Source organism: Anopheles maculipalpis, chromosome 3RL (genome assembly GCF_943734695.1).
Source record: "Anopheles maculipalpis chromosome 3RL, idAnoMacuDA_375_x, whole genome shotgun sequence".
Lineage (NCBI taxonomy): Eukaryota > Metazoa > Arthropoda > Insecta > Diptera > Culicidae > Anopheles > Anopheles maculipalpis.
In genome coordinates, this window is record NC_064872.1 from 4,716,150 (window position 1) to 4,731,623 (window position 15,474).

At 45.3% G+C, this 15,474-nt stretch overlaps 3 protein-coding genes across 11 annotated transcripts in view; all 3 read left to right on the forward strand.

Moving 5' to 3' along the window:
• The window catches only part of LOC126564527 (protein kinase C and casein kinase substrate in neurons protein 1), a 424,303-nt gene that overhangs the window by 310,364 nt on the left and 98,465 nt on the right, over positions 1-15,474 (forward strand). The gene's annotated exons all lie outside the window — the stretch shown is intronic.
• Positions 1-15,474, forward strand: part of LOC126564444 (mucin-2-like) — a 363,283-nt gene that overhangs the window by 175,301 nt on the left and 172,508 nt on the right. For 4 of the 5 annotated variants that reach the window (XM_050221498.1, XM_050221500.1, XM_050221502.1 and 1 more), the window contains exon 1: positions 14,304-14,307. The exons of the other annotated variant lie outside the window; for it this stretch is intronic. The gene's annotated coding sequence lies outside the window, so the exon portion shown is untranslated. Of the gene's footprint in view, positions 1-14,303; positions 14,308-15,474 lie in introns of those variants that run through there. 5 annotated transcript variants of the gene reach the window in all.
• LOC126564010 (protein abrupt) overlaps positions 1-15,474 on the forward strand; it is a 61,699-nt gene that overhangs the window by 30,277 nt on the left and 15,948 nt on the right. The gene's annotated exons all lie outside the window — the stretch shown is intronic.

The window sequence follows — 15,474 nt, forward strand, 5'->3', positions numbered from 1 at the left end:
GCACATACACACAGACACACACACACACGCCTATCGTGGCAGGGCAGGCGAGTTATCTTTTCAACCCCAACCGTTGTGCAATTGCAGATTCTAAATTCAGTTTCTACCTTCTGCCTTCGTGAAGGTCAAATACATTAACGATAACGTAGAACGCAGCAACGGACGCTTTCTGCTGACTTACCGAACCGCCAAAAAGTTTGAGACTATTGGCGGCGAACGTCTGGGGAAACTAAGTTGCGACAGGAAGCCGGAAAGTCTAATCGCTTCAAAATTGCACACAATATTGCCACACCGCATTGTGATTCGCGAACGAAGGCTCTCTCACTTTCTCTCTCCGGGGACGGCCTATGGGAGGTTCGCTTTTAATGCACCCTGCTTGATATGGTTCACGGTGCAGCAGAACAGCATTGCAGATGATTGGCTAATATATACGCGCAAAACCGATGGATGAACGCGTCGCCGTATGGTTGGCCTTATGGGTTTACTGGGCGAGTCCCACACGATTTCCATCCGCGTTCCTTGTTGTTGCCCTTGCCGCTAATAAAGCGCGCGATGGACCAGTGCGAATATCTTGGACTTGGGTGCATATAAATTCACCACCGTTCAGTGCAGTTGTATCAGCAACGCGATGCATCTATCATAGATCATGAGGTGCGAAATTTTCGGCCTGCAAACTAGCGCTAGAGATGGTTCATAAATCAGTCGACAAAATTACGACGACCTTCGGTTGGTTGTCCAGGCTAGGATGGTAAAGGCTGTGCCTTTGGTTGGAGTGTTGTACTCGCTCTAGTAGAGTTATATGGTCTGTCATATGCATTCGCGTACAAGAATCTGTTTAGTATCGATTTTTCCATTGCATGGATGCAGTCCACAGTTAATCCTAGTACCAGGATCGACAACTTCACTTTACTGTTTCATTCCAATTACACTTAAACAGAACAAGCTTTGGCAGTTTCTTAAGGATACTTTTCTTCCATTTAAAATAGTTGCGAATCGCTCGAATACAACGCATTACCATCATGCTTTTGCTATGGGGCGGCCACACAAGAACGACCAGGCGTCTCCACCGATCTTCACCGAATCCCTTCTCTCCGATTAAGGATTCCTTTCTAATTAATGAAATGCTTCCATTAACTGCCATTAAAACTGGCACAGGAAAAGGCAGGACATCAAGTCAGACCAGTACTAAGTACAGGTACCAGGGAAGAGAAAACGAGAGAGAGAGAGAGAGAGAGAGAGAGAGTTAGGGATGGAAAACTGGCAACAACCGTGGGGAGGTTTATCCCAACCATTAACCCAATGTGCCGCTTTGTTACGCACATTAAAACTTAACCTCGCTCGTCTCGCTTTTCTTCACCCAAAATGCCCCTCCAGAAGGGAAGCGGAAATAATGGGGAGGGCCAGAAAAGCATTGTTTTATTACCCTTTCGCGGACGCCAGTGCAGGGTGTGGTGTCCGCGTTCCCGAGCGTTTTTCCACTGGCACAAAACCGGAAACGTAATAACTCAAATTCGAAAGGAAACTCAGTTGGTTTTTTTTTTGTTGTTTTCCTTGCTGCTCGCAAGGCGGAAAGATTTACATAAAACTAGTAACTCCCCAGAGTGTGCCCGATGATGAGGTTGTGCCGGAGAGGGTGGAGGTAGGGGCAAACCGGAAATAAACTAAACGGTTACGCGACAGTTGGTAAAAGCGTAAATCGACAGCGCAAATATTGACGAGCGTCGTTCCAATGGAGTTTTCTACTCTTTCCCGGACGGTACTCGCAGTTCTTCCTGCCCACCCGTCGATCGACAATCGACCGTTTTGGAAATGGTTTATTTGTTGAATATTAACGTTTGTGTCCTTGAGTGCAAAAAAAAAAAGGCCAACAACACTGTACCCCAAAAATATAAACGCTCATTTGTTACACTTGTTTGGTTGATTAATTTCCTCGCCTCGCTACACTGATACCGCGAGTTACCTGGTCTGTATTCAATTTTTGCCACCGAGCCAACATCGTGTACAGTTTTCTATGCCTCTCTCTCTCTCCCACTCTCTTTACAAATCATAAACCTTGGAAGCTTCGGAACATTAAAATAACCTCACACAAGAAAGGAACGATTTCAGGAGATATTATTTTGAATTTCATGATTTATTACACGCAAAAAAGGCCCATTGCGAACGGTTATTACCCGACGGACGCAACCGAAGAGTAATACGGGGTAGATAAAGGTAGGTTGCTAGTGGAGAGGTTGGATTTTGAAAATCGTCGATTATGTATTGAACGATTGGATCTCGGTGATGGGAATGGGCGCACACCCACCCAACAAAAACGATCAAAGCATTCGCATCGCCGTTTTTGGGTGAAAGGATACGGAAAGGTTGGTGTAAAGAATGGGAACTCTCGGTGGTAATGCCTGTTGTTATTAACGAGAGTTTTACCTCCCAACGCCTCCCACCGCTGGAAAATTGACAAGGAAAAACAAACGCCATTAACCCATTTGTGTGCTTCATTGCTGCAAAAGCAGGCTGAAATGGGCTCGCGCCCGATTGCTACTTAGCCAATCCGTTATCTTGTGCCTTGTTGCCCGCCCCACAAACTCCTTCTGCTTCCTTCTCAACCCCGCACACAGTGAAAGTCTACCACACCTCACTTAGCTTTCGGCTTGCTTCAGTGAGTTGGAAATATTACGCTCGTCGAAATTCGAACACTCGCGGGGTACGCGCGTTTTCCGACGAATTTTCCTCTCCTCCCCTGTGTCTGTGTGTGTGTGTGTGTGTGTGTGTGAATGTGTACGGACCGAGCAGTTTGTACTAAATTGCCTGGCCTCTGTGTTCACTTTTAGACAATTTCTACAGTTCCCCGATTTTCCCAATCCTCGCGTCACTATCAGCTCTGTGTGTTCCTTCGCGAAGGAAAAGCGGGAAATAAGACGATATTATTTCATGCCGGTAATTACTCTGCCGTCTGGTGCGCTTGTTCCCGCGTCACGGCAAAGGCACCCCTCACCAGTCACCGAATTTGTGGACATGAGATTGTGGAAAGCGAGCTGGTTGGGAAATGTGGCATTAATGTTCGTCCTTCAAGTACACGCTGTCTACAGAAAGGCCTTCTGTGTGTGTGTGTGTGTGTGTGTGTGTGTGTGTGTGTGTGTGTGTGTGGGTGTACCGAGATCTTCCACGTCCCGTATCGAAGGAGTTCGTTTCAGGCAGGACACAAAAACACGACACCGGCCCCGAACGTTGACATCGGATGGGCTGGCCGGTTGGTCGGTCGAAAATTAATGGTAAAAGTTCCATCTAGTCCAACAACAATCCAGAAAAAAACAGTTAAAACGCTTCCAATTTTAGAATTAAATTTACCACTCCCCCCATCCCTCAACCCACCCTCCCTCTCACACAAAAATGTCTTCTTCTTCTTCTCCTTCCTCTTTCCATAACTCATCCACTTACCCCGAAATTGAGCGAAACATGTCTTCTGCACCAAATAGAGCACACTTAGCACAAGCAGTCACTTTCTCCGAGGTTTTAACTTCCGGGCTTGACCGGGACTCTCTCTCTCTCCCACTCTGTCACTTTATTTACTACTACTTACACGTTCGATTCCTTTCATCTAAACATTTCACCCTTGACTATTTTAAACCCATGAGCGTGGTGAGGTGACCACTTTCAATCTACACAGAAGACAGAAGCACTGGGGTTTTGTTTTTCGTCTTCGCTAGTGCATCCAGCGAACCAAGCTAAATCAATTGCCGAGGAAATTCCTTTTAATTTCTAACTCAATAAATCAGAAACGATTGTGCTTTCGGGCACAGGTTGGCTGGCTGATTTGCCCGCTACGAACGCTTATCGTGACTTCTTCCGCTTGTCTTCCGCTTAATGGTTGCCAGCAGCGCGCAGCACCATTAGCTTTTAACAAACATTGAAGAAAACCGGGGAAGGGGTGAAACACCCGGGAAAGGTCAAGCTGAAGCAAAAAGCGTAAGTCATCACACTTTTAGTTGTCCCGTTGGAAACGAAAGCAAAATAGAACTGAATTTTGAAACAAAAAAGAAACGGATTTGATATTTATGCTCGTTCTAGCTTATTTTTTTTTTTTTTTTTTTTTATTCATGAGGGACGGCCTGGCCGTATTGCTTCGTTCTAGCTTATTGAAATATCAAAGTTGTGTAACTGTTTTCCAAAAACAAAAACAAAATAAATGAGAGAGAAATTTTAATGTAACAAACATCACACATACACAAAAAAACACGATCATTATCGCTTCAGTAAAACCAACAATCAATCCAAAATAAACAAACTCCTAGTGGTGGTAGCAGTAGCATGCAAATGATTGAAAATGTTAATCACGACACAACGTGCAATTTACTTACCCTCCATCCAACTTGGCAAAGCTCCTTTGGACAAGAAGCGAATTGAAATAGGCAACACAGCGGAAAAAAACACAATCAAACACACTCATTAGTGGATGGGCGGAGGCGAGGGACCTCCTGGAACTCGGGCTCGGTACGCTCAAATAATAATAAAATCGAACAGATCCACCGGTAAGAAGGCCACCCAGTGCCGCCATCACGCTATGGTCGTTTAATTCGCAAAAGGGTATTCCCCCCCTTTAGTATGGTGTCCGGAGGAGGTGGGGTAGTGTTTACCGAGTTAGGAAAGAAAGGCACCACCGGTGGTGGTACATACCGAACCGCTAAAAGGCACCAAAAAAAAAAACCGCCCCAAAAGCATAAAACAACTACCCGAAATGCGTTTACGAAATCAATTTCAACTTTGACGGCGTGTCCTTTCGGGGATTTTCGTTTGGACTGGTCTTGCCAGTCTGGGGGATAGTAAAGGTGCGTGTGGCAAATGTTTTAAACGAACGGAAACTACCCACCCAATCCGTCCTTTCGAGCCCTTCCTTGGTGAGCGGAACCGACCCACCTAATAATCGTTCGGTTCCAAACACACGGCGTACAAACCGGATGAAAATGCTCGCCTGGCGGGGAAGAGAGAAGTAGATGAAAAAGGGGTTTTAGTTTGGTTAATTATTTTTATTATTACGCCTTCGGGTCGACTTACCACCACCCTCTCCCCTACCTATCACATACGAGACACGATCACGGAGCGATACTCCGAAAACTCCAACGTCTGCTTCACCTTCTTCAGGGTTCATTGATTTGCATTGAGGCAGAGATTTTTGTTTGGCGTGATTTTAAGGAACAGAACGAGGACTGAGGCTCGAGGGTATTTTTGCGGTGGGTGGTAGGGTTAATAAAATAAATGAAAATGGCGTTTCACTTACCCACCAACGACCGAAGCAAGCCAACTCGCTCGCTTGCTTAGCACATTGAACCTTACGGCGAAAGATTCGTCGGGTCGGGCCAGGGACTCTCCGCGAAGGACATTAATGTACTTTGACTAAAACTTCCTTCGTACGGGAACTCCCACCTTCAATTCCAACCCCCCGGTTTCGTCACAAATGGCTCATATGGAACGACGAGGAGGAGAAAAAACAAACGCGTCACCTTTCGTTTGCCGGGTGAAGGTAATACATTTTTCTTCACCCGGGCGGAAGAAGACTTCGCGAAGGTTTTTTTCTTCTTGTTTTTTTCGTTAGTGAGTAGTTGTTGTGACCACACCATGTACATGGTGTGGCCTTCGTTACGATCCTCCCTTCCCAGCTTTTAACCCTCAAGACTCGTAAAGGGAGCGCAACACGCATTTGCGTTTCGTTTTCGGCTTTCTTGATGAAACTAATCACGAAAACGGTTGATTTCTTTTGTCCCCCCCCCCCACCCCACACACACGCACAAGAAAACGTGCGCTTGGAGGAGGGTGGACTTGCATGTCGTACCCATTATTCTGATTATTTGGTCTCGTTATTTTTGGATCGCTACTGCCAGCAAACCGGGCTCAGTAGAATATGGACGATGAAGCTATGTTTGGAGAGGTAATTGCATTGACTTTAACCAAATCAAAACCAAAGTCCCTCAACTAAAACCCAAAAAAGCGCTTATTCCCTCGGGTTCTACTCAGCGCTCAAGCAAGCAAACATAAATTAACATTGGAATTATTTCTCACTCTCTCACACTCACTTTACTTGTGCGGCCCACAAACGGCATAGTAATCGTGGTGCTTAGCAAACAAATGTGAGTCCCAACTTACACTCTTGCTTTGCTCATTTGCAAAAATAAATCATTCCCTTGAACTTCATCCTTCATCGTGCCTTCCGGTTTTTTTGGAGGCATCGAAAATTGGGTGAAGAAACTTCGCTCCATCTCCTGCTTAATGCATCGAAAGTGTATTAAATCATTGAAGTCTTTCCGATAAGCCAAAGGGGAGGGTCCTCGGAAATTGGAGTACAGCAATTGACACTGATCTTGTGATCGTATTCTAGCACATTTCCACTTCTCTGTTACCTTCGGGTTCAGTTTGGTCGGTGTGTGTACTCACTGTGCCCGACAAAACAACTTCCCCATTCCTCAAAAGCTTTCCTTCCGGCTGACCGGCTTTTCATCGTTTTGTTTGTTTAATTTATTATTTATGTATGTAGATATCGGAATTATGTTAATCTCCTTTTCACTTCGTTTTATCGGATTTGGATAAAGAGGTAGGGGAAGGTGGTCAAACTTTGCCCTTCCCTTCCGTCTGCCCCACGGTCATGCGGGAGGCGTTAATCGGTAACGCTTTCGAAGGCGCATTGTTTCTTTGCTGCTCTCGGATTCGAACGACAAATCAAGCAAATGAAATATTTGCCGTCAATTATGTGATGAAAACTGAGCCTTGCTTCGTACTCGCCCACAACACGAGCATCGGTTGGTTCGATTGTTTTTGCTTCTTCTCTTTTTGCTGTCCATAAATTCACTCCTTCATGCCTAAATCACACCATTACCATAAGTTCTAGGCACTTGGCTAAGCTCGCTCCCGTTCGCTCTCTCTCTCTCTCTCACACACACACACGCTTGATTATTTCTCCAATGAGTGAGAAGCTTTTCACCAGCCCAACCCTCGATTTGCTTCGAAGGGTGTATGATATTTCGGATACGTTTACGCCCGGGGTTTCGGCCGGTCGGCGGGCCCTTGAATTACCCCGAAAAAGCCCGTCACTAATCTTCGCTTGTCACAATATTTGAACTTTTTGGTAATGCCTGCCTGCCTGCCTGCCTGGTGATGATGGTGGGTTTGCGTTTGGAGAAAATTTATTGCGAACCCGTTTTGTTTGGCGTGATAATGTGTGAATGTGTTGAGTGTGCTTGGGATGCTTTAGAGTTATTAGAGCCATTATTTATTAGCACAAATCATACAAGTGAGGTACATTTGTATGAGTAAATGTATCGATTGTGTCGTCGAACTTGAATGATTTTGGTTTTATCGTCTGTACATTGCTCAAGTTGTTCGATATCCTATCAGATCTACTATCGTTATATTTAAAACCCATGCAATGCGTGTTGCAGAAAACTAGACGCGAACACAAACCATTCGTTCCTATACCAAGGATCTTACGATCAGAATCTTATCGTGCATTGTTTCACCATTTATTCCACATCACAAAACCCACTCCAAACCCTCTATCACTCACTTCGCCCCTGAATGAACTATCATTAGAGGTGGAAAAACGGGTTAGCAATACGAGTGGTAACAAGTAAAAACGAAACAATCCATAAGCAAGCAAATAACACACACCCTAAAATAATCCTCGAAAAACGCAAGTTCGAGGTTCACGTCTTGTACTGACCCCAACCAGCCCAAAAAAAAACATTTCCACTGCCCCCCGTGTGCGAGTGAGGCATATCTTTCCGTTCGTCAGTTTTCACCTTCACTGGAACGAACGAAACCGGCTAACGCTTTCTGGGTGTGCCGCCATCTATTTCCGCTATTTCGCGGCCCGATAATGGTGAGCTGAGAAGGGTGGAAAATAAAAGGGTAACAGTCAAGGGGGAGGCGCATTCTGTTACGTTAGTTGTTTGTGTATATAAATTCACCTAAATTAATTTAATTGAAGCAAGCAGCAAACACCCACCGAAGTCGTTCGCTTCCGATTCTGATGAACGTTATGGATTTTGGGTGTTTTTGAGCACAAGACAACCAAGCGTTGGTGTTCGTAGTAAGCAGCAGTACAGGATCTTCGCCATTCGCCGGTGGTAAATTACACTAAAAGGCAAACGCAATTTTGACCGGACGAAAATTTTTAATCAGAGTAAATTATGTATATTTTTTCGCATCACAAGGCAAAGTTGCTCGAGATGCCCATCACACGCCCATCAGTCGGAGTTAAACCTTTGAGAGTGTTTCTGGGGCGGAGTGGGCCTCATTTTAGAGTCACTGTCTTAATACGATGATTTTTCCTGCCCTTAGCTCCACTCAATAGTTTTCCCCTACCAACCCATGGCACACAGTGGGAGTTTGTTTACCAATTTTTTTTTTCTATTTCACCACACAAACCCTCCACATCATTGTTTCCACAAATTAACCGAACCACCCGCCAAGGGTAAACAACACAAATAAACAATACACATTTGAGTGGGTAAACGAACGAATGGGTGAGTGAGTGAGTGAGCTACATCGCGTTAAAAGAAAAACAAATTTGCATTTGTATTGTTGCTAATCTGCTCCGAGCTTTTCGGCTTGCCACTCCACGTCTTACGAGGGCAACGAATTTTAAAAGCCAGCCAGAGGAAAAACACACCGAAGAAAAGTGAAAAATTAAAACACCTCTCGATCGCTGGCGGCAGCAAACAGAGTGCTCACCCCGAGAATTTTTATCATTGGGGAATCATTTGTATTCGGTAAAAATTAAATCAGGAAAAAAAAGAAATTCAAACACCGTCGTACATCGGCCATCGACAACGAATCCCCGGTACATGTAAAGCTCAATCACTTGGTTGCTTTCCGGGGGTAGGTAAAACAATCCCCAATACGAGAGGAAAAGCTCCCCCGTTTTTCAACCATACACACACACATAGGACGAAAAGTTTTAATCGTTGCCCAATAGTACCGTTTTTCGGAGACGTCGTCAACGTCGTCATCGTCGTCGTCGTCGTCGGTAACGACAACGGCAGTGGGATTATTCGAAATTTATTCAAATTATGATTCACTTAGCGAGAAACTTCAAACGCTTCCCTTTCGATATACTTCCGACGAATTTTCGCCCGAAAAACACACACACACACACATACTCACACCAACACGGGAGACGCAACACTAAACCGCAACCCGTACTGGCGTAGTTTTCCCCTCCCCGGGATGGCGCCCGGAGACGACCGGAAAATGCGGACGCAATAGGATTTTAATTCAAATGTAAATAATTAAATCATATCGTACCCGATGAATTTCATCCGCTAGGATAGGATGTCGGAGATGTCTCTTCCGAAGTAAGGCAGAGGGGTATTTCGTTTAAAGTCTCCCCAAATGCTTCCTCACGACGTGTGCCTTTTCTACTATTATTTTTCATCATTAAAACAAGGCAAATTGAACATTCTGAAGATCCTAGATCGGATCAATTTTCAAATTGAACACTCGTTGTTTTTCTCTGAGTCCTACTGCTAATCGTTCCTATTTCTACACATCTCCCACACATGGCATCAAGGGAACATCAGTGTTATTAAACATCAGGCAGAGATTTTGCTGTCCCAAAAAAAACACTGGGATGGGATCGGCAGCTTTTTATCGTGGTTGCCCCCGTTCCAGCTAGCCTAATATTCACTTTATGCTTCGCCTGATATCCATATCCACACTTGCCACAGTTGCGATTTCCGAGATCATTCAAAGCGAAGCACAACACACTTTACGACTTGCTGTGTGCTACTCTTCAATAAACATCACTCCATGCATAACCGAACTCCAGCCGATAGAACGGAACGGCTTGTTCCGAGCACCAAAAGCCTTTTCTTGAACGGCTGCTTTCGTAGCCTGCTTGTAAGGGTAGAGAAGTATGCCCTTAACCCTATGGACACACACACACACAGATGAGGGAGTTGGTTTCAAGACATTACCCGACGCTGCCCGATAGAATGGATATAAATAACTTGCCGATTCAATATTTAAAATTGAATATATTTTTCAATATTAATAAAACTATTCCAGTGAAGTGGTAGCGCTGATAAGAGGCGCTGGAAGCAAGAGGCACGCCATTTTCTTGCCTCCCGCATATACGCACAGTATTATTGCAAATCATGGCCCTTTTACTGATATTGTGTATTTCTGCTGAACTATCCCTCCCATCCCTTGATAGCTGTGATGCTATCGGAACGTCTTTCGAAAACGTGTACCAGTATACTGGTGAGATGAGAGAAGGAGAAAGAGAGAGAGAGGTCAAGTGGACTTCATTTGCGTGTTGTGTTGTAACGTGCAATAAAGTCCTGCTAAGCTGAGATACGGAACCGTGCCTTGGTCATGCCTGGGAAAGAAGTTACCAAGCAAAACTAATATCCGTAATGACTGAAGGCTCCCTCTCTCCCTCTCTCTCTGTGTATATTGACTATGCTATACCAAAACCAACAAGACGCTTGTAGATGAGAATTCTAAACACAATAGAGTGCACAAGAAGTGTAAGGATTTATTAAACAATGACCATCCCCCGTTTACCAAAAGAGCACACAACGAGAGGTCAATTTCTGCGACGCTGTCGCAATGAACGAGCAGATCCTCGTCAGAATAAAGATCATTCCTTGTGGCTTACTCGGTTGCTCGGTGCTTCTTGGCTTTTGTGGAACGATACGGCAGGCAAAGCAGCAGGCCAAACACGAAATGATCTCAATTTTCATTATGTCATTGCACTCTAATACGGCTAAAAACTAACCACCAGGAACTGTCCTTTTACTTAGCCTCCACACACAGACTCCTGGGACAAAAAGGGCGGGGATGAATTCCTAATGCCCGCAGTTTAACAATCGCCTTACCCTGCCAAAAGGATGGATATGGATACGGAAGAAGCAATAGTTTTAATTTTATTAAAAATTTCTTCAAACCCACTCCTTGCTATTAGCTCTTTGTTAGCCCTTAGGCATCTCCATTTTCGAACGCATTTCGTTTGGGCACTCTCGAAGCCTCAAGTCAGTTTGGCCGACTAGTTGTAGTCTAATTTTCTGCATCCCGCAGCGAAAAACGGGACGGCCGAAGACGCTCTCTAGCCGAGAGGGAGAGAGAGAGAGAGAGAGAGAGAGAGAGAGAGAGAGAGAGAGAGCGAGGGGAGAGAAAACTTTCCAACAGTGGATAATCAAGTAAGCACCGCTACTACTTCTACAATGCCAGGGCGGAGAAGGACAGGAGGCCAATTTTGAGAAGAGACAGACAGATGGACGATGGTTAGGAATGGATTTAGTTTTATTAAATTTTCACCCTCACCATCAGCACCCCTTTTCCGGTCCGCGATCGTCCACCCTTTGGTTCGAAATTGATACAGAAGATGATCCGATCCGAGCTCCTATCCTGGCTGCCTGACCTGGCGTCTTTTAAATCTTTCCGATTTTCAGCCTTATGTTTTAGCATTATCATGCTCGGGATTTTCACTGAGCTTTTGCTGAGGTGTATGCGATAAGAGCGATATTTGCATACGTGTTCAATGAGAAATTGTTTTCGGGACTCGCATTTGGGCGTTCAAGAAAATTGACAGGAAATAGAAACTTCTCGAGGTCTCCTGAGTTCCTGAAAATCTCCTAAGCTCCTCTGAAGGTATATTTAAAAAATCGCTTTGCAATGAATAATAACAATCTCTTTAGTTTAGTTCAACTGTACTACAATCAATTTCTAATCCCACTGTGACTTGTCCAAGAAATCCTCCTCAGCAAAAAATAAAAAAATGAACGGAACGGCTTATAACGTGTTCGATAAGGAAAACCTCCATCTTCACGTCGACTTTCGTTTGATGAGCGTGAACCAAGAATATATCGCGATTGGAAAATCAATTACTTGATTGTGTTCACGTGCTCCGTATTTGACCTCGGACCGAGTGAGGTTCGAGGGTTCAGACGAGCGAGGGACCCAAAACATTGTTGTGTTTTGCGCTTTGTTTGTCCCAACGGACTCTGTAATGTAGCGTAACATCAGACGGACGCGGTTGGCCGAAGCCACACCCGGCCCGATACACACATAACCATCCGCGTGATTTGTGCTCGATAAGACCCACACCCACCCAGGCCCATCGAACCAGGAGTGAAATTGTCCTTTCGCAACTAAGCGGAGCGTCGGCAGTAGTAGTGGCAAGTGAATGCGCTGATTTGACGCGAGCTTTTAAGAAATTGACTAATGACGGAAAGAACCCGTCCGGGTCGTGCGGGGAGAAAAAAAACGGGAGGAGGAAGCAGCGGAAGAAGGTGAGGATAATTTTTCCCTTCGACATTGTTTTATTCCATTAGCCTGAATAATGTTCCTCCACCAGCGAGTTTTGCCTGCCTTCCGTCTTAGCTCACTTAGCGATAGCGTACTGCTGCTTTGCATGTCCCACAAGAAAGACGGGAGGGAAAAAAAGCCCCAAAATTGTTACAATAAAAGCATTAACGAAAAGAAGGAGGAAAAGGAAAAGAAGCGTTAGTAAACGAACGCGCGCAAACAATTTCGAGGCGAGAACCATATCCAAACAGATCAAGACGAAGGCGCTCATACTGGCCACCCTGAAACCGGCGTCATCAAGCATTTTTCCACCCGTGTGGTTGGATAATTTATGCGTTGCCTCTCTTTTTCCCCGCTGTCACCCTTCCTTCTTTTTCCTTCTTAGGAGTTTGTCTTTCCTCGGCGAAAGGGACGACGTAAAGAGTCTTGGCAACTATTTCCCTTTCTTTTGAAGTTCGCACTATGTGTTGTAGTTTGAATAATTAGAAGAAAAAATCATCATTACCGGTTGAAACACGAGAATTGCCAAAATCTCGTCAACCAGCCGTCAGGAAGTCTAGTCTAGTCGGGGGCTCTAGGAGGTGGATTACAATTTTGGAAGAGTAAAAATGAGACCTCTACACGCAGCTTTCCGATTCTGGCGTGACAAGGCTTTTCTATTTTTCCTCCTCGTCTAAAAATGCAATGTTTTGATGGGCCAATGAGTGGCCCAGGAAGGAGCAAGCAGAAGAGTTGCTTGAAAAATCAACACCACATTGTCCTGTCTTTTTGAAGTCATTATTAAACCTTCATTTGAATATGCCAAATGTATAAGTTGGTACGCCTGACATAAAAACAGATTGTCAATTAGCATTTGTTTTTGGAAGAGTATCGTCTCTTTTCGGGACACAAAAAAAAACCCACCAATATACGCATCGATCATCGGTGGTGAAGAATTCGTCCTCTTATAGTCCATCTTCCATGAGTCCCCTACCTTAAACCCCCTTGGATCGATACGGCTGATAGTGAGATAGTGGTGAAATTGTTTTCTAACGAATTTCTTTCCCTCCCAACTCATCCTCCTACCCTGGGCATGTGTTTTGTCGGCCAAATGATAATTGGAAAAGTTTCGCCAACTCCACCTGCACCAAGCACGGTTCGGTTCGTAATCCTCTCATTGCGGTACACTCGCACGATACCGCCTAGTAAGCAAGCCGGTTTTATTGTGATTTTCGATTTGATTTTCTGCGTTTTCCACGAAACCTAGCTTCTAATGTGTGTCCTTCATTAGGCTTGACCACGGCCGTGCAGCAGTAACTTTCGCATCCTTTCGCATCCGATTCCGATTCTAATGAGAGCCCGTGAGTGTGAGCTTCCCAATACCCCACCAGGTAAATTAATGTCATTATTGCTAATTGAACAACAAATGGAGTGCCAAACGGCTGCGAGGAGAAGAGGCTTTCACTGACAGGCTCGATCGACTCAGTGACCGGCCGAATAATGTCATTCAGCCCGAGCGAAACCAGAACCAGGATAGGCAAACAGATTTAAAATTAGAAATTACGTGCAATACGCACCGTACGTACAGTGTCCGGTGAGCGGTGACCATCTTCTGCACAACACACGCACACACACACACACACACTTCCGAATGTAACCAGATGTTAAATTATTCGAAGCCAGTACTTCAGGACACATTCCACACACGCCGAGATCATGTCATGATCATGATCAGTCATGAAAATGTGACTCGCTTTTTCGGGATTTTTCCGGGAATGATTTAGCTAGTCACTAGTTACTTGTGTCGCAATAGACCCACCAGCCAACGATCAGCAAGGGCTCTGGTAATATTAGAAATTAACTGGCCAGAGTTTGCGCGCGTATTGCACGAATCTGCTTTCCTATTAGCATGCAAACAGTAAACCGTTGTGATGATGTAGGCGATTGAAATTTATATTTTTCAACCACCGAACACGCCGTCCAGGGAAGGATTTCTGGCAGCATGATGTGAACCACACAGCATCACAGTTGTGTGTATGTTGCAAAACCGCATCCGAATGCAAAACGTCATTAGCCGTCAGGCTTATGTGCCGTACGGGTCGCACGACTGGACACGCCACTACCACAGTCGGTATTGAATTTATGTGTGCCGTGTCCAACCCTCCGCAACGCATCCGATGCACCAGAACGTTTGAAACTATCCTGTAACTGCTTGCGAAGAGCCTGCTCCGAGTCACAGTGGTATTGGCGAGAAAAAGAAAGCCCAGGAAAGCGTCCATATATTTTCCCTCTGGTGCATCTGCACCTGGACAAGCATAACCTATTCTCAACGGGGAAACGGTGATGATTGATGATTGCTCTAGCAAACACAACACCATCACAAGGTCCGCCCGAGGTCCTCAGTTTTCATCCATCACTTGTCACTGGCCGTTCTCGCGCGCGCGCTCCATTTTGAGGACGTTTTATACACCGCTTTTCTTCTTTTTGAGGTTTTTTGAGCTGCTCACTCAACTGGAAGGCCGTTTGCATAAGGGATCTACGGAGCGACGAAACGATCCACACAGCACGTTGCTGTGGCATGAGGCCCTGGTAGGCTTTTTTATTTCTCTCGAAAAGCGCCTGAACGGTATGCAGAACGCACCACACACAACGATCACGGTGCAGCTAAGGAAGCGATGCGAACGGCGCGTTTTTTTAATTGCTTGCTATTGTTGTCGCCATTATTGTTATTACTGAAGTTGTTTTGTTAGCCATTAATGATTGCGTTCTTTTGGGTGGGGCAGGAAGGGCTGGCTGGCTCGCGGCACACACATCCCGTCGAGTTGATTGGTGGTGCTATGGGTTGGTTGGCTCATCTCATCTCGACTAGGGCCAGATAGATAGATAGACAGACAGACAGACAGATACGGTGGTTTCGGTCCGATAACGCCCCCACAGGCCATAGCGACACAACCCGTGGCACCGGCATCATCATTTTCGGCAAAGTGCATTACGCGAACATGCGCCCAGCAGCAGCGGCGCCTGTCGGTTAGCGAGCGGTGGCATATGCTGATGAAATTTATTCATATTCATCCTAATCCTAACGGTAACGCTCTCGAACGCAGCACCATATTTGACCGGGTTTTGTTTTTACCCCGGCGCTTCCCGGTGAAGAAACCATTTTGCAAACGCGTCAAGGCGGCCGACGGTACGATGAGCATG